The sequence below is a fragment of the Lissotriton vulgaris genome, chromosome 2_1 (assembly GCF_964263255.1).
Source record: "Lissotriton vulgaris chromosome 2_1, aLisVul1.2, whole genome shotgun sequence".
Taxonomy (NCBI): Eukaryota; Metazoa; Chordata; class Amphibia; order Caudata; family Salamandridae; genus Lissotriton; species Lissotriton vulgaris.
Genome location: NC_141687.1, coordinates 1,284,048,033 through 1,284,066,121, shown reverse-complemented (window position 1 = coordinate 1,284,066,121; position 18,089 = coordinate 1,284,048,033).

Below are 18,089 nucleotides of genomic sequence, written 5' to 3'. Positions count from 1 at the left end.
GGCAAAACTCTTCTACCCCCCAGGCGTGGGTGGCCTTTACTCCGGACCTGGGCTGTCGGAGGGGGGTACCCCGGGAACTCCGGGTGCGACTGGTGCAACACCGACGTCCCTAGGATTACAATCTGCGTTCCCCGCACTGTCATCGTCGCAAGCTGGGCAAGATGGGAAACGTCACAAACCGGTTCACCCTACTCTCAGCACCGGGGCAGACATCTCTCCAGGAAACAGAGACATAAGAAGCTTCTTTAACCCACTGGCCACAAGCCCAGGTGCACCAATCAGATCCTCAAGCTGTACTCCACCTAACAAAGCCACAGAGGACAGCCCACCCTCCAGCCGCACTGCCTCACGGGCCCCAGGAAGGCCCCTGTCACCAATCATAACTATGCTACAGGGTGGCATACCTTCCAAGCCAGAGGCTTCGGGTAGGGTTGCACCTACACTCGACTCAGATAGACCAGCAACGCCCTTACATCGCTCATGGGAAGATTCTCACTTGAACTCGATCCTAGACGGGGCCCTCACGGCTGATATATTGATCAGCACATGTAGTGCCCCCCCGGCAATCGGCGGGACACGCCTGACGCAACCAGCCACACACATGAAATTTTTGAGGGAGGAACCATCACAGATATACTGGCCCGGCACTCCCCACGTGCGAACTTGATGCCTCGGAGCACGCATCCCCAAGATAAAACGACCTTGTCACCATCTTCAATGAGTAGAAGCTCGGATAGGGGGGAGAATCCCCCAGTGATCACAGACCATCTAACTTTGATCAATGAGACACTCATCTCTATGACAGGTGCGGCAATAATGCACGCCGACAAGCTCGATGCCCAGATAAATATCCTACAAACTGTCGCAAACTTAATTTCTGGAATCGACTGTAAATTGGACCATCTCAACTCTCTGATTCGCAGAGCACAGGACAGCACACACTTCAAGCCCGTACCGTGCTGCTGCAGTCCAATCCTGAACAAGCTAGGTAAACTTCCGGACATCATGACCACACTAGTTGAGGACCTCAAGAATGAAGTCGGCAAAATCAAGGACCCGATCTCTCAGGAACCACCTCCGCAACCTTCAAAAACAGAAGGTTTAAGAAACCCAACAAACCACTTTACACAGATTAACAAAGAAGATATAACAGCCTGGGAGGCACCATTACCCATGCCCAGCATGAGCAGGCCAGACGCCATTACAACCAAAATACAAAATCATGCGCTCCAGCATATTACCACATCAACCAGCCCAGATGTCCCCATCTTATCTAGGAAAAACAAGAAAAAACTAAAAAAACTCAACAAGGTAAACGGAAACAAAGCTCTCGCTCCCAGAACTATCCGGGACTGGCTACGGCCTGAGAATGCGATGTCTTCCCACATCGTGAAACAGGAAACGACCAAACTGGGAGCAACAGTGAAAACACCTGAAACAAACAAGTCAAACGCTGAAGACACTCACGTGACCAACCCAGCAATAACCTTGCCTGTCACCCCCCAGCCAGTCTTAACAGCATCACACCTAAAACAAGCAATGGAGCCTTATGGCCAAAGCTCCGCTGAAGCAACTCAAGCAAACCCAAACAGATACGACCCTCAGGTCGCTGCTTTATCAACATTCGCAAAGGGCTGCGCAACACAAGCTTCCCTGACTATCACGGATTTCAGGGAAATCGAACAGCCGCTACTAACCGTAAGCGCCCCCAGTCTGTCACAGATGGAGGCCCACTTGCGACACTTGGGACCATTGGGGTTAAACAGACAGGACACAGTACAAATACCACAAATAGGAGGCCATGGGGCGGACTCCCTCTGCCAAACAAGCCACCCCCAGGATCGCAAGATAACGTTGTACCCTGACTACGCCTCCCAGGGGCCGTGGGATATTCTTAACCGTGGCAACTTATTAAAACTTTTTGCAAATATCCCAGGATTGGAGGGAACTAATACTACAGACATTGACACCATCTCTTTTCTCGAGCCAGAAGCGGTGGAGAAAACCGAACCCACGGAGCTAATCTTCGTGAGCCCGCACAAGGCCGAGGTCCTGAGAAGCCAGTACAAGCTATTGGAAAGCTGGGGCATAATAATAAAATCTACGCGCACACAAAAATACCCATTCCCTCTAAAAACTCAAACCGCACACTCCCAGATGGGAAGCATAGTTCAGCGAACTGGAGGGACCTCATGCCTGTATGCCCCCCCCCATTGATGGGCCACATATATGGTGTCCACCCTCCAGGGGTCCAAAGGTGCTAGAAATACTGGACCAACCATCAGCACCCCAATTAAAATAACAACTAACACGAACCAGGGCACACGCATATGCGCAACCTTGGGATGCGCAAGTAAAGATTGGTCTTGGCTGCCGCTAGCATTAAACTCAAGACCCTAACACAGCCACTATGCCTCGAGCCACCTCTCTGCATCATGATTATCGCCCAATAAAACCCTCCAGACAGGGACCATCCCTGGGCTGTCTGAAAATCATGACCTGGAACGTCGCAGGGCTCAGGAGGCTGCTCCTTAATAAAAACGCTGTGACATTCATGGAAGAGGCAGACATTCTCTGCACACAAGAAACCTGGCAGCTCCAACCACTTTCAATAAGAGGATACGCAGAATATGGAAAACCTGCAAAAAAGCTCAACATATTCGGAAGACCTTCGGGGGGGTTATGTGTTTACATAAAGCATTCACTCAATCTGGAATTTGAGGTAATTCCTAATCTCCCTGACAATTTACAGACAGGCATCCTGAAAAGCTGTCGCCTGACAAATGGTCATAATGCGCTCTTATTAATCAACCTCTATCATAACTCACATGGGCCTATATTTAATCTGGCCACCCTGACAATGCTCCTTGAGACCTTAATCCTCCAACATCCGGCCTTGGAATGCATCATCCTCGGTGACTTCAATACCCATAATATAGGGATATTAACCACACGAAGACTTCAGCCAGGGGCTACCAATGCTCTGAATGATCTATTAAAAACTTACAAGCTGGCGACAGCCCACTCGGTCCTCTTAAATCTGAGCCCAGGGTCTTTTGTCGGCCCTACATATAACAACCAAACAACGATTGATTACATTATCCTCAGTGAAAAACTGCAACCTCTCGTCAGACTTCACTGTTCAGCCGCGCAACGATAGCGACCACGCTGCCTTAACCATCACATTGAACCTCATCGCGGATACTCGCCACAGGCTCGAATACTTTGGCGCATCAAACGGCGAAGATCTGATAATGCTGCCCAGAAGAATTAAATGGGCACAGACGTCTATCACATCCTTTAACAACTGGGCAAATCAGTGGCCAGGCTGGCCACCGAATGAACAGGTAAAGGGTGCAATAGCAACCTGGAATACCACCACTGAGACCCTGGCTGCGATCCTTCGTGGAACCTCAAACAGCACATTTAACAGGGACTCCCAATCCACATATGGTTACAAGGCAGAACTTAAAATCAGCGCCAAACAACTGAGCAAGAAACGTAAACTCTTCTATAAACATGGCACTAGCCCAATGAAGAAACAACTCCAAGAGGCCAGCAAAAGTCACTCAAAGAAGGTCTGGGTGGCAAAACGAGAACACTGCGAAGCACAATGGCTGAAAATCTTTGACCTACTGAGCCCAGGAAAATCGCAGGAGTTTTAGCACTTTATAAGCACACTCGGACGATGTACAAACCACCGAGAAAACTCCTTCGAAGCTCCTATCTGGGTCGCTCATGTAAAAGCACTCTACATTGAAACCGGCCCTGTCATCAAGCAAAATGAAACAATCAATGCTGGAGCTGACTTAGATCTAATCACTGAGATGACTGCCCCGCCGGGAAAACTGTTGGTGTAAAAAATCCTAAAAAACATCAGACAAAATGGTGCCCCGGGGCCTAATGGCCTTCCTGGACACTTATTTAGGGCTAACATCGACTTCTGGTCAAAGACCCTGACCCACCTGTACACCGAATGCTGGCTTCTGGGGGATGTCCCTGACTCATGGAGAGGCTCGCTACTACAGCCAATCCACAAAAAGGGCCCCAAATCTGAACCATCAAACTATCGCCTGATTGCCCTTCTAGACATCGAGGGCAAAGCATATGCCAGTGCGATCCTGAGGGACCTTACAGACTGGACGAACGCTGAAGGTCTCCTGCCATTCTGTCAAACTTGATTCAGACCAGGGTCCGCCACAGTTGACAACATTACTGCACTCGCTTATCTGGTCCACCACGCTCGGACACGCAAAAGCCCCCCCTTATTCGCCTGCTTTATTGACTATTCGGCGGCGTTCGATGGGGTAGATCGTGCAATCTTGTGGAGAAAGCTGGCCCAATGGAACATCAACCCAGCTTTGTTGAGGGCGATCCAATCTTTGTATCACAAAACGTGGGTAAGAATTAAACTCTCGAGGGACCATGCATCAGCAAAGATCAACACGGATCGTGGGCTAAAACAAGGGTGCGTGCTAGCTCCAATGCTATTTAATCTATATACAGCTGACATGCAGAGAGCCTTGTCTGGGGCATCACTGCATATCCCAAAGATCGGCGGGACAAAAATTCACTTCATGCAATACGCCGACGACCTGGTGCTCTTGGACCACACGAGAATTGGGCTACAAAAGGCGTTGACGGCACTCGCCGCATACAATGACAAAAATAAGCTTGTAGCAAACTCGTCCAAGTCCAAAATCATTATCTTTGGAAAGCACCCAAAGAAAAAATCATTAAAATGGCGGCTTGGCAACCTTTTGCTGGAAAGCACTCAGCGGTACACTTACTTGGGCATTTGCTTTCAGGAGTCGGGGCTCTCTAGCGCACACCTAAAGAATATTCAAGACAAAGGCAAATCTATAACTTACGCCATTTGCAAGCTGCACGCTTCTCTATATAGCCCGTCCACAATGGCTATCCAACGTGTACTCAAAGCAAAATTAATGCCGGCCCTAAACTATGCACTCCAAGCATTTCCAGGGAATCTGCATAAAGAACTAGAAAAAATCCACTGTAGAGCCTACAAGAGATTATTCCATCTTCCGAGGTGTGTCAGAAACACTCTCATCCGATTGGAGTTCTCACTCAATCAGCAATACTTGGAAGAGATGGCAGCCCTAAGCAAGTACTACTTTTTAACGACGACGGCCAAGGAGAACACACTTAAGGCAACACTGAATTGCATCTTCAGTGAATCGGGGAATCCTTGGTCGGCCGCTCTCAAGGCGGCGAAGGACCAACTCAATCTTGCCTTTGAGTCTTGGAATCCCGAACATGTCAGTTACAGTGCAATCAAAAACTCCATCAAAAAACAAGTACGGGCACGGTCAATAGAATTGGACCTGGAGTCGCTGGCAAAAAAGAACCTACACGGGTCCTTGGTCCTACCACATATCCTGCATAATCCCAAACATCACCTCAAGCAGGCCGTGGGCCGCGCAGCCCTTCATAAGATCTTAGCCTACAGATTACACCCGCTGCCTCTCAAAGAACTTTATGCCTTCGCCACGGCCTGCTCAGGATTTCGGGAATGCAGGCTCTGCAGGTACAAACGTGAGTCACTGGCCCACTTACTATTTTGTTGCCCGGCCCTGCGCGTGGCCCGCAATCTCTATCTTAGGCCAATTCTAAGACAATCAGGACTACGCACGGCAAAGGAGGCGACCACCTACCTCTACACCTTGACAACGGTAAAGCACATGGCCTCCTTCGGAAAGTTCATTTATCAGACACGAACTCTGCTAATGGCACGGGAGGGCCTCCCCCCATAGAGACTTAGAAGACCCATGCCTTAATGTGACCCTCCCTCTTCGCCATCCCGCCCCATCGGAGGCACAAACTTCTTTGGTTTTAACTTTTGTAATTTTATAATCTTGTATTTTGTTTTAATGTAATGGTTTTGAGTAACCAAACAATAAAAAGAATTCATTCATTCATTCATTCATTCATTCGTGTCATTACAACCATACTGTAAAGTAGCGGAGGAGCTATCTTTGGAAGGTGAAGTGTTGGTGAGAGGTGATAAGCTAGTTCCGCCTTCATGTTTTTGTCAACAGATCTTAGAGACTGCACATGTGGGACACTTGGGCATGACGGCCACTAAACACAGGATAAGAAACGATTTTTGGTGGCCAGGTGTTAATGCTGAAGTAGACAGTTTGGCGAGAAACTGCGCACAATGGTGCTATAGTGACAAGCATTTGTCTACCACTGTGCCTACTCCCATTCCAGGACACTATCCTAGTAAAGTGTTGCAGAGAATTGCCTTAGATTTCTTGGGGCCGTTTAATATCCTGCTTTCTAGGATGATGTATTTCATAGTCTCTTAGCTGATCATCTTTCAAGGTGGGTGGAAGTGTGAGGAGTGGCAGTGCCTAATACAGAGTCCGTGATTAATTTTTTGGGTGATGTTTTTTCCAGGGAAGGAACACCAGAGGAACTCCTCACTGACAATGGAGTTCCGTTCATGTCTTTGGCTATGAAAGATTTCCTGGATAGGAGTGGTGTGAAACATCTACGCACTCCTCTTTACCATCCTCAAGCTAATGGAAAGGTGGAATCGTTTAACAGAGTGTTGGTGGAGTGTATACAAAGTGCAATCCGATTGAATATGGGTTGTGGTATTGCGTTCAAGAGAATTGATTTGTGCTTACCGTTCTACACCTCATTCGATCACAGAGGAGGTACCTTTTGAACTTATGAGAGGGAGAAAGGTTGTATCCTCGTTGTGTCCTTTTTGGAACGTGGACATGACGGGTCAGAGTTGTGATATTTTCAGTAGATGTGGAAAAGCTAAGATTTTGAGTGACAAAGGCAGTATGTTGCATTGTCATAGAGAAATAATGTTCAAGGACAGTTTCTGCAAGAATTTTAAGATAAGGGTTGGGGACATGGTTCATATTAAAGATCCTGTGTTGCAAAGAAAAGGATTTTCAAAATGTTGGGATCCTGTTTGGGTCATTGAGTTGAGAGACATTGATGTGCCTGTGTCAAATGGGTAATGATAGTACTTGTCTAGAATCACCACGGTATAAAGAAATGTTAATAAAAATTATGACTGAGAGAAATTACAAATATAATTTTGAGATGGTATTCAAAACATATCAGACAACAAGCACGGAAAAGTGGTTAGAGATTCTGAGAGTTTAGTGTTGAGAAAGAGTTGTAGAACTGTTAGACTGCCCAAAATAGATATACAGAATAGTTCTATTCTTGAAGTCTATATGTTTATCCTGGGGGTGTTACTATTATGTTACATTTTGTTTGTTGTGTATAGTTTTGTTTTCATATTGTTTTTCAGCGTTTTCAGAATGTTTTTTTTTGGTTAAAAGAAGGGATGCACGACTGTTTAGATTAGAAGATTAAATCATGTTAGCAAATTAAGTAAGCAAAGTTGAACATTTAAATCTTTCTGTGAATGAATTTAAAATTAGAGGCAAAAAACTTAAGTTGGTATCTCTAGCTTAATTCATGGGAGCAGTGCAAGTACTACAAAATGAATCTAGAATGGGCGACGGGTAGCCTCAATTGAAGCACTGCTATGCACTGACAAAAAGACATCATGCGTTAGCCGCAAAAAAGACAAAGTGATATGTTAATGTATAGTATATCACTTCATCTTTAACAATTAAAAAACAAGTTTAGAAAAAGCCCCTACCTTCCCAATACAATTAAGATGTGTCTATATTTATATTTGAATTAAATAAAACATTTACTTTTGGTGTATACTTAATTCTGTATTTGTGTGTATTGTTTTGAGGTTCAAAACATAGAAATTGTGACTCTAATAACGACTCAATGGTGGTCCACAGAAGTCAAAAGGTTAAGATCTGCTGCTCTAGTCCACAGGTACAGACATGGTGATGAGAAGATATGCCTAGATTAGCATGTATTAAAGAAAACAGACTCTAGTGAAAGGTCATAGAAGCCTGAAGTGCTTAATGTAAAAATAGCCAGCAAGCACCAAAATATTCTAAGAGCAGATTGCCATTTCAGTCGACCAGAGCTTGAACCCCTGGTCAGTTTCAGTATGTAATGCTAAAATCAATGCGCTGCAGCACTACATTTGTAAACTTTACTCTCGATGCAATGATTGGAGGAAAGAAGATGTGATACAACTGAAACTACAGATAGACACTAACAAGCAGGTGTGGGGCTCTTCTTTGGGTAAAAATGCGAAAAGACCTTGATGAGGGATGCAGTAAGTTAGGGCAAAATAGCGGGCTTCACCAAATCTTACCTCTTTGCTGCAACTTCAGAACGAGGCTACGCTTACTAAAACAGTTAATCTAAATGTGCATTGAACAATATGGAGTAACAAAATTGCAGTCTCCCTCTGCCCCTTTGTTGAGAGGAAACAGTCTTTTTTCATTTTATTCTGTACGAACATGGCTTTCTGGGTTTCCAGCTGACCAGTTATCAGACCTACAGAAATGGCTTTAAGACTGGCTACTACTTCAAGTATTTGAGCATTATCTCTTGTATCCCTGATGGTCCCTACATCACAGTGGGAACACAATATGGAGAAGACTCTGCTTGTTTCCAAGACCGCACAACACACCTGCCGTTGTTGAAAGGAATGAATGGCAGATTGTCGATGACAGTGACCATATACCCAGCATAACAGGCCCCAGCCTAGTCTCAGGACAGCCCGAAAAACGCATTTTTGCCACAGATAAAATGTACCTATTTCTTTTGGTAAAGACATTTGTGAAACAGCATGCCAGTGAAAAGACGTAGGGGGTCGCTTTATTTTGTATGATCTTTGAAACTGTGTCAAACTTAGTTTGGCCCACAAAGACTGTCCATTTAGTTTTTCATTGCTGTTCAGGAAACTGCTCATTTTCAGATTGAGAGGTGAGGCCCACCAGACAAATAGTAACTGATGAGATTTTTAAATACGTCAAGACCTTGCCAAGATTCAGGGAAAATACTGGCACATTCTAGGAGTCGGTGCCAATGGTAGAGCAGGTCTAGTCAAGTTTCGGATGTGCTGAGAGCCACTCTGATTAAAGGCACACCCAACACGACATCAGAAGGCAAATGAGCGCTTAAGTGGCATCTCTGTTCAGGGACCTGTGCAATACAGTTTGGCTTTCCGACAACTCGCCATTACACAGCAATGAGCTATCCCACCAGAAGCCAGAGGTTGTGGGCTTCAATGAAGTTAGCAGGCCTGACCTCCAGAGCGTTCAACTTTCTATGAAACGATTACTCTTCTTGAAAGGGTGTGGAGGAATAGATGGGCCTACCAATGACCTTGAATGTCCAGCTTTTAGGTCGAGGACTCGTCGCACTGCTGTAAGCAGTGAGGGTGGAGTCCGAAGATTTTATGTTTTTTAGTTAGGGGGCTTGAACCTGCCCCTCTTCTCCATTGGCTGGCTTCCTAAACAGAGGCCAGCCATTGGAGGAGAGGGGCGTCAGTCGGTTCAAGCCCCGTCTTTTTCGGATTTGGGGGCGTGTTTTTTGCGTTCTTTCTATCTGTGACGTCATCCGTCACTCAGAATGCAAAAAACACGCCCCGAATCGAAAAATGGCCGTGTGTCTCTCCGAGGCATTTCTGCTTTACCTCGGAGAAACATGGTGGTGGTTTCCGGAGCTGCTCGGCTCCTCTGGCGTCCCCCCTTCCCTCTGCCCGCAGCCCTCCTCCGTCCCGCTCTAGCCCCCCCCCTTACCTCCGCCCTCAGCTCTCCTTCGTCCCGCTCTCGCACCCCCTTCCCTCTGCCCGCAGCTCTCCTTCGTCCCGCTCTTGCCCCCCCTTCCCTCCGCCCGCAGCTCTCCTTCGTCCCGCTCTCGCCCTCCTTACCTCCGCCCGCAGCTCTCCTTCGTCCCGCTCTCGCCCCCCCCTTCTCTCCGCCCGCAGCTCTCCTTTGTCCCCCGCTCTCGTGCAACATTCGGTTCTCGGATGCAGCTATCGAACTCCATGCCTTAAAATGGAATCATTTATTGTCGGCATCCCTGCTTTCAGGCTGCTGCACTGCCTCCCCTTACTTTTTTTTCACCATTTCGCATTCAGGGTCCCACGAGGCTCCCTTATTATTTCAACCAATGAACTTGCCAGACCAAATCACCTACTTGTCTCGGCTTCTACACTTCTGACCCTGTTTGGGCAGCGGTAAGCACTCATCGCTGATGAAGCGGCCATTATCAGCCCTTGGGCCGTCCATTGTAATTCTTAGAGGTCACGCGGTCAGAGCCTGAAGCTGTTATGTTACCCCGGGAGCCCCAATTAGGGGCAGGTTGGTAGCGGATTTCAATTAATGAGTTCATACGTACACAAAGCGGCTGTATCTGCAATGTCAGACACACATCATCGAGACATAAAGAACCCCGCTTACAACATGGGGGCAGCAGAGGAAAGCTGGACGCAGACCTCTTTCATGTGAAGCATAAGTTGAGCATATTGGGGATAATTACTCCTGATCGTGACCCCAACTGGCACGTCCACGCAGCAGAGTCTGCAGCTATGTGACGTGCCACAGGGGCAGCTTCACAGTGGCTGCCCTGAGGATGCCATGCGGCCTCTGGTGACCAGCACCGGCTAGTGCGCCCACTTGCCACCGCTTGTCACCCTTGGTTAGGCATGCAGCACTGAGGCCTGATTTCCACATGTGCTCTCGCCCCCCCTTCCCTCCGCCCGCAGCTCTCCTTCATCCCGCTATGGCCCGCCCTTTCCCTCCGCCCGCAGCTCTCCTTCGTCCCACCCCCCCTTCCCTCCGCCCGCAGCTCTCCTTCGTCCCCCGCTCTCGTGCGGCATTCGGTTCTCGGATGCACCTATCGAACTCTGTGCCTTAAAATGGAATCATTTATTGTCGGCATCCCTGCTTTCAGGCTGCTGCACTGCCTCGCCTTACTTTTTTTCACCATTTCGCATTCAGGGTCCCACGAGGCTCCCTTATTATTTCAATCAATGAACTTGCCAGACCAAATCACCTACTTGTCTCGGCTTCTACACTTCTGCAGGAGACGGACTCTGCAGCAATGGCACTCTGACACCCAGCAAACAGGAGGACTTTGTCAATATATGACTGCCTCCAGTCTGGATGAGTTTGAACGGACTGAAACTTTACGCAGGCAAGATGAGAGACTGGGATAAACCTTTTGGCCAGACTATTCAGGCCCTCTTCCACAAGCAGTCTCTCGGATTGTTACTTCAAACTGACTTTTGGAATTACATGTATTTATGGAGCCGTTTTGTCAGCTTGGATCCACTTTGGCGCACTAACTATATGGGGCGTGTCTTTATTGTTTATTACACATTATTTGGGCATTTGTGCTTTCTCCCCTGCCCCCTGGCTGTGCTTGCTCCCCTGCCCCCCTGGCTGTGCTTGCTCCCCTGCCCCCTGGCTGTGCTTGCTCCCCTGCCCCCTGGCTGTGCTTGTTCCCCTGCCCCCTGGCTGTGCTTGCTCCCCTGCCACCTCGCTGTACTTGCTTCCCTGCCCCCTCGCTGTGCTTGCTTCCCTGCCCCCTCGCTGTGCTTGCTTCCCTGCCCCCTCGCTGTGCTTGCTTCCCTGCCTCCTCGCTGTGCTTGCTTCCCTGCCCCCTCGCTGTGCTTGCTTCCCTGCCCCCTCGCTGTGCTTGCTCCCTTGCCCCCTCGCTGTGCTTGCTCCCCTGCCCCCTGGCTGTGCTTGCTCCACTGCCCCCTGGTTCGCCTGCCACCTCGCTGTACTTGCTTCCCTGCACCCTCGCTGTGCTTGCTTCCCTGCCCCCTTGCTGTGCTTGCTTCCCTGCCCCCTTGCTGTGCTTGCTTCCCTGCCCCCTTGCTGTGCTTGCTTCCCTGCCCCCTGGCTGTGCTTGCTTCCCTGCCCCCTGGCTGTGCTTGCTCCCCGGCCCCCTGGCTGTGCTTGCTCCCCTGCCCCCTGGCTGTGCTTGCTCTCCTGTGTGTGTATGTGGCTCTGGGTGTGTGTGTGGCTCTGGGTGTGTGTGTGGCTCTGGGTGTGTGTGTGGCTCTGCGTGTGTGTGTGTGTGGGTCTGGGTGTGTGTGTGTGTGTGGCTCTGGGTGTGTGTGGGGCTATGGGTGTGTGTGTGACTCTGGGTGTGTGTGTGGGGGGCTCTTTGTGTGTGTGTGTGTGGGGCTCTGTGTGTGTGGGGCTCTGTGTGTGTGGGGGGCTCTGTGTGTGTGGGGGGGCTGTGTGTGTGTGTGTGTGTGGCTCTGTGTGGGTGTAAATGCAAAAAGTCATGCATTTGCGAGCGATTAAGCTATTGGCATTGTAAATGACAATGCCATTTATTTATGATTTTTTTTTAAAAGTCATGAGCAATGCCAATAGCTCTACCTTTAATAATGCCGAGACCATTGCATTGTAAATGCTTGTTGTGATTGGTTGTAAATCTGTTCAGTTGTTTTTGAGAAATATAGGGAAAAATGTATTGTATATTGAGTCAGTTGGGTCTGCGAGTGTCTCTCAAGACTCTTGCAGAAGCAACAATTTAAAAATAGAGAGTTCAGATTGGCCCAGAGAGGTTTATTTGCCTTAGGCTATCTCTCCCCCACCGGTGTCAGGCTCCCTCCTGAGCGAGCACTTTGATTGGCTACTAACAACATGAGAAAAATTTTGCTGGCAGCCATTGCAGGTCAAGGGGATTTAGTACATTGTTGCACGAGGCTGACGTAGAACAGATATGGTGCACACTTATTTAGGTGAAGCACCTTGCACTAATCCAGGCAACCCTTATTGTGATTTTAGTGGTCTTTGATAACCGTAGAACCTTTTAAAGTGGTAACTGTGGAGGGCAGGCTTCAGGCTTATCTTGGAGTGTTAAGCAGCTTGTTTTACCAGATCTAATCATGTAGTGTAGGTTAAATAAAAAAGAACCACATATTGTATATATATATAAAGATGTAATTTTATTAACAACACTCACTACCACATTAGTATATCTCCTACCCGGAGATGTAAACACAAATACACAATAATACATCAGTTGTAAACAAGTAAGTTAGCACAAAATACAGTGGTTACCACGGGGAAACCAAACCATATACTAAAAAAAGTGGAATGCGAACTCAAAACCGCTTGGCAAGACTGTTCTACTCTGTGACAGTGCCCACTGAAAGACCGCAAGATTATAGGACAGAAGAGATGCAGGACCATCCTATATTAAGACTAGGATAAAATAACACACTAAAGTCAGTTAAAATGGTGGTGGTTGAGGGTCATCATAGGGTGCCAACATCATAAGATTGGCTCTTTCATTACAAGAGGACCCAAAGACCCAGGAGTTACAAAAGGACCTCAAGCAGCTCACAAAAGATTAAGGCCCACGGTACAGAGGATGCAGTGAGGGAACTTTACTTGGCAGGAAGAGATGCTGGGGCTTCTTGTCCAAAGATCTCTGGAGTGCAGAGCCAACAAGCCTTGGTAACAGCAAGTCAACGCAGTGCACAGGGGTTTGGTCCAAACGGTTCAGACGAGGGATACTGGCCTCAGAATTGCAGAGAGGATAGACCAGGCCTCAAGAACCAGCACCTATTTTGCGGAGCCTTTCGAAATCAGTGAGACATCAGGAGCAGCAGACTGGTCAGCTTATTTGCAGTGCTTGCAGAAGCAGGGGAGTGACTCCTTCACTCCAAGGGGGATTACTTTGGGTGTCCTTGATGCCCACAGGTCTGTTGTAGGTCCTAGAAGAAGCACAAACACAGACGACGAAGACGACTCGCAGAGCAGCGAGACCAGGAGCAGCAGGAGTCTTCCTTGATACAGCATACCAACCAATCTACATCAAACACAATCTGTGCAAGCTGTGCAGGCCTTACCTTTATCTAGACGAGGTGTGCATACTCTTGTTTAGATTGACAGTATCTTGTAAGCTACAGAAAGTGTTTGTCAGGTGAGCTTTATACTGTTTCCGTTTGACACTATTTCATTTAGGGTATGACTTTTGGACATCCCATTTAAATAATATTTTTATTTATATCTTAGAAAATGAAATCTTCAAAGAATAAAAGAAACTTTATATGCTCCCATACAGCGTCAATTGATTTCTCACTGCACCATCCAAATATAGTTTTTTAAATAGAATATGACACTGGATTTATTGTGTACTCTTAGCTTATTCACTGATATTATTTTATTAATGGAAAGTTATCATTATAGCCATATTTTTTATCACTCTGGGGCATTTTCCAAATAACCAAAAGATTTGTTGCATCCTTTGTAGGATTCACTTCCTGAGTTATAGGTCACATGCTATCCATTTATGTTAGTCTCTGGCTACATTGTGGAGGTCTTTACTTATTGTTCTATTTTTCATGGATTGGTTCACATTACATAATATGGCACCTTTGTACTTTTTGTTAAAGGTTCCTCCTACAAAGAGGCACAATCATCATTGATTAGGAGAGCAAAATGAGAACAAACAACAATTTGTTAAAGTATTGTAACCTATTTTTTATATTTTAATTTCATACATTTCTGGCTTTGTCCAAGAGCGCATATGTTAGCAATTTGCATGCGCAGAGGTAAGAACAAAAATCCTATCCATCACTATACTATCTATATAAACATGTTCTGCATGGAAGGGTAAAACATGTCTTTTTGATATATTGTAGTACTCTACCATCATCCTGTTGTCTTAATAAAGATTCTATGATTAATCAAATTCTGGGGTTGAAACATTGATATATTTAATTCATTTGCTGAACATCCATTGTCCAATAATTTTAGAAGCCTGAACTAATGTTGTGGTTGAAGTTGTCATATGAATTCTCTTTTCAGACAATAGTTTGTTTCCATCTTTATCTCTGCACCTTCACATTTTTCTTACTGGTCAATTGCACATAGAATAGCTACTTGTTTTGTTATGATTTGCTTTACAGAGGAGAACTGATACACATTTATCTTGTCCTAGAGATTATTGTGACTATGTTTCACTTTTTGTAGGGGGGGGGGGGGGGGACAGCTGTGTTCCCTCCTGATTGATCCAGCCTTTCTCCCAAGAAAATCTGATGGAACCACTGTTATTGTTTGTTATCAACAAGATGGCCAGCAATGGCTACAGAGCTTTTACAAAGGAAGCCTTACTGCTACTGGGGCTAAAGCGGACGAGTAGTATAAAGGGCATTCTAAACCCCATTATCTTGTACCCTTACCCCAAAGGCAAATCCCATCACGTTTGTGACAATATAGAGTCAACGGTTTTGCATGATTAGGGGGCCTGAAAGCAGATGCAAGCGTTTGCTACATTTGTACAAAGGGATATTTGGCCTCTCTAGACCACGGCAAAGGTAAGAGGTTGTTTTCTTTAACATAAATCTGCTGGGCCCTTGCCATAGAGGCATACACAAGGATCAATTGTCTGCAGTACCCAACCAGACCTAAGAAGGTTTGCATCTGGAAGATGGTCACTAAACAAGGTAACTTGCATATTACTTCAATCCATTCCGACGATAAGTGGCACATTCCAGCAGAAATCTGATGCCGTAGATAACACTCCCGGGCAAGGCAAAATTTCAGTTTCTTCTTCGAGCTTTATGCCCATTATTAGCCAATTCAATGAGAAGGTAGAGAGAGGCAGCTTTGTGGTGATCCAGAGTATCAGAGGCATGTAAAGATTGTCACCTTACCACATTAGAGTAGAGACCCTGAGGTAAAACCAAAGTGTCAACAATTTTTAGGTTCGGGAGAAGACCAACAGATATTCTGTAAAGCCTTGAGGGAGCCTCCATCACGCAAGCTGAGATCTATAATGTTGCTCTATAATAATCTGGGCCACCTATATGGTTTGCAAGACAACTGTCTTGCCTCTTAGTTCACTAGTGGTTCATGTTTAAAACTATAATTTTTAACAAGAACTTCTCAGTGCATTACTATAAGGAGAGGTATTCATCTCAATGCTTCCTCATGTTAACCCCTTCAATGCTCATGACGGAACGGTTCCGTCATGAGCATCGGTTGAGCTGTGCTCATGACGGAACCGTTCCACATGACCACGCCCGTTTTCGTTTGGGCTCCGCACCGGCGGTAAATCTTACCCGCACGGATGTGGTTAAAGATGTTTGTATGATTTACATAACAAATATTTTCAGAGCGTGACTCATGCACGTGCTTTAAGAGCCAAGCCAGACCCTTGGCTCGGCTCTGGTTTGGCTCTACCTGTTAATATGTTGAATCGCCCACTTTAACCTTAAATAGTGCGAAAGATCCTGTGTGCAGCCTGATTGTAGATTTTCTGCCATTAAAATCTACAAATGTGCGTTATCTTCTCAATTTTTTAATATGATATTAGTCTATTCCCTGCTGAGAACATAAATGCTCACCGTGTTTGTCTTGTGATAGAGAACTTTATTACTGCTAATCTGCAAATAGCTCTGTGTGTGTGCTTTACTGATATTCAGGCTGCTTTGACTTTTGCTTAGAAAACTGTAGGGTGATGACTTTATGGCGACCTAATGACTTAGTAAAGCTGCTGCTCTGTTATATTATTAATACATTTAAAACAAGCAGATACTGGTTGGATTTTTAAAAGCATTTACTGGCTGATTTGTAGACATATGTACTATGTTGAAAAAAAAGATGGCTGGTGTTATTCTTAAATTAGTAATCAGTAAAATTGTTGAAGTTTGTTTTTCCACTTGCAAGTGGTGTAGTGCAGCCTTGACAATTCTCACCTCATGCAAGATGCAGCAAGATGGCCGCTACATAGGAGCTCTCTGTAAGAGCTCCTGGGTTAGGGATAACTAGATCTTAGTTTAAATCCCGGAAAACCTAAGCAAAAGCCATCTTCGCCCCCACCTTCCCCTCCACACAACACGAGGAACAAACGCCAACTTACCCGAAGATACCGGGCATCGAGAAAGCAAAATCCATCGAGACTGCTCCTGGCTGAACTGTAGATTGTCCGCCTGGGAAATCGACTGGACAGCCGGGATGGACTGAGGATCCTCGGCCTGGAGGATCGACCGGGGCGCCTTGGACGGAGGATCAATTGCCTTGAACAATTGCCCGGAGGTCTGACTGTGGCGTGCCCGACCCACGCTGTGTCGGTGGCCACGAAGAAAGGGAGGCGTCCATGTTGCCCAGTTGCTGGATGTCCCTGGAGGCGTTTCGGGAGGTGCTGAAGAGCTGGTCAGCCCTGGCGCCGACGCTTGTTGCAGCGCACCACTGAGACGGGGGCCCCGGGACCGGGGGCTGGCCCCGGGAGCGGTGCGGTGCGAGGAGCGGTGAGTGTGCACTGCCGACGCGGCTGGAGGCTTGGAGAGAGGAACGGATGAGGAGGAAGAGCGACGTCAAGGAGACTTGGAGGTGGAGAGAGCCAACGGGTGAGCGACACGGCGAGAGGAGAGCGGAATGGAATAAAACCTACGTGGGAGCTCTCGAAGCGGCGCGCCTGACCTTAAAATGGCGGCCGCTCGAGACATTTAACTTGCACACAATAAATGAAGTAAACAAACTTGGAGACTAGACAGCGAAGAAGGACAAAGAAAAAGGAGAGAGACAGAGAAAGGAGCCAAAAACAAAGTTAATATGAGGCGAGAAAGGGAAAATGGACCAATGGAATAACGAAGGAAGTAAACAACCTGGTGACTAGAAAGTGAAAAAGGACAAAGAAACACAGAGAAAGGAGCCTAAAACATAGATAATATGAGGCGAGAAAGGGAAAGTGGACCAAATTGATTAAGTATAAAGAGAAAGTCCCCTGACTTTAGCAAGTACAAAAACGGCGGACATCTTGGAATATCTAGTTTTTAACCGATATACCTCAATAAAGGGCCAACTATTATTAGTGTTACCAGTCACCGCAAATACAAGGCCCCAAGAACACCTCTGGAAGCGCATTTAGCATCACTGACATATCGAAATAAAAAGTGTGTAGTGTGTTCCAGCAGGGAACTACGTAATACAACTTAGTCAAAGGCTTCTAGGGAACTACGCAATACAAATAGCCTAAAGGCTCCTGGAGACCCCAACGTGAATACGAAACGGAAATGGAGGGAAGTTACCGAGGGACGTCCGGGTCTCATGCAAAGAATATAGAATATCCTTCCACCCTATCCAAAAATGCTGCCAAAAAATTCAAACATACTACACTGAGAAAAAATCCGGACACTCTGTTCGCGGACCCTTATTTTGATAGAGTTAAAGGTA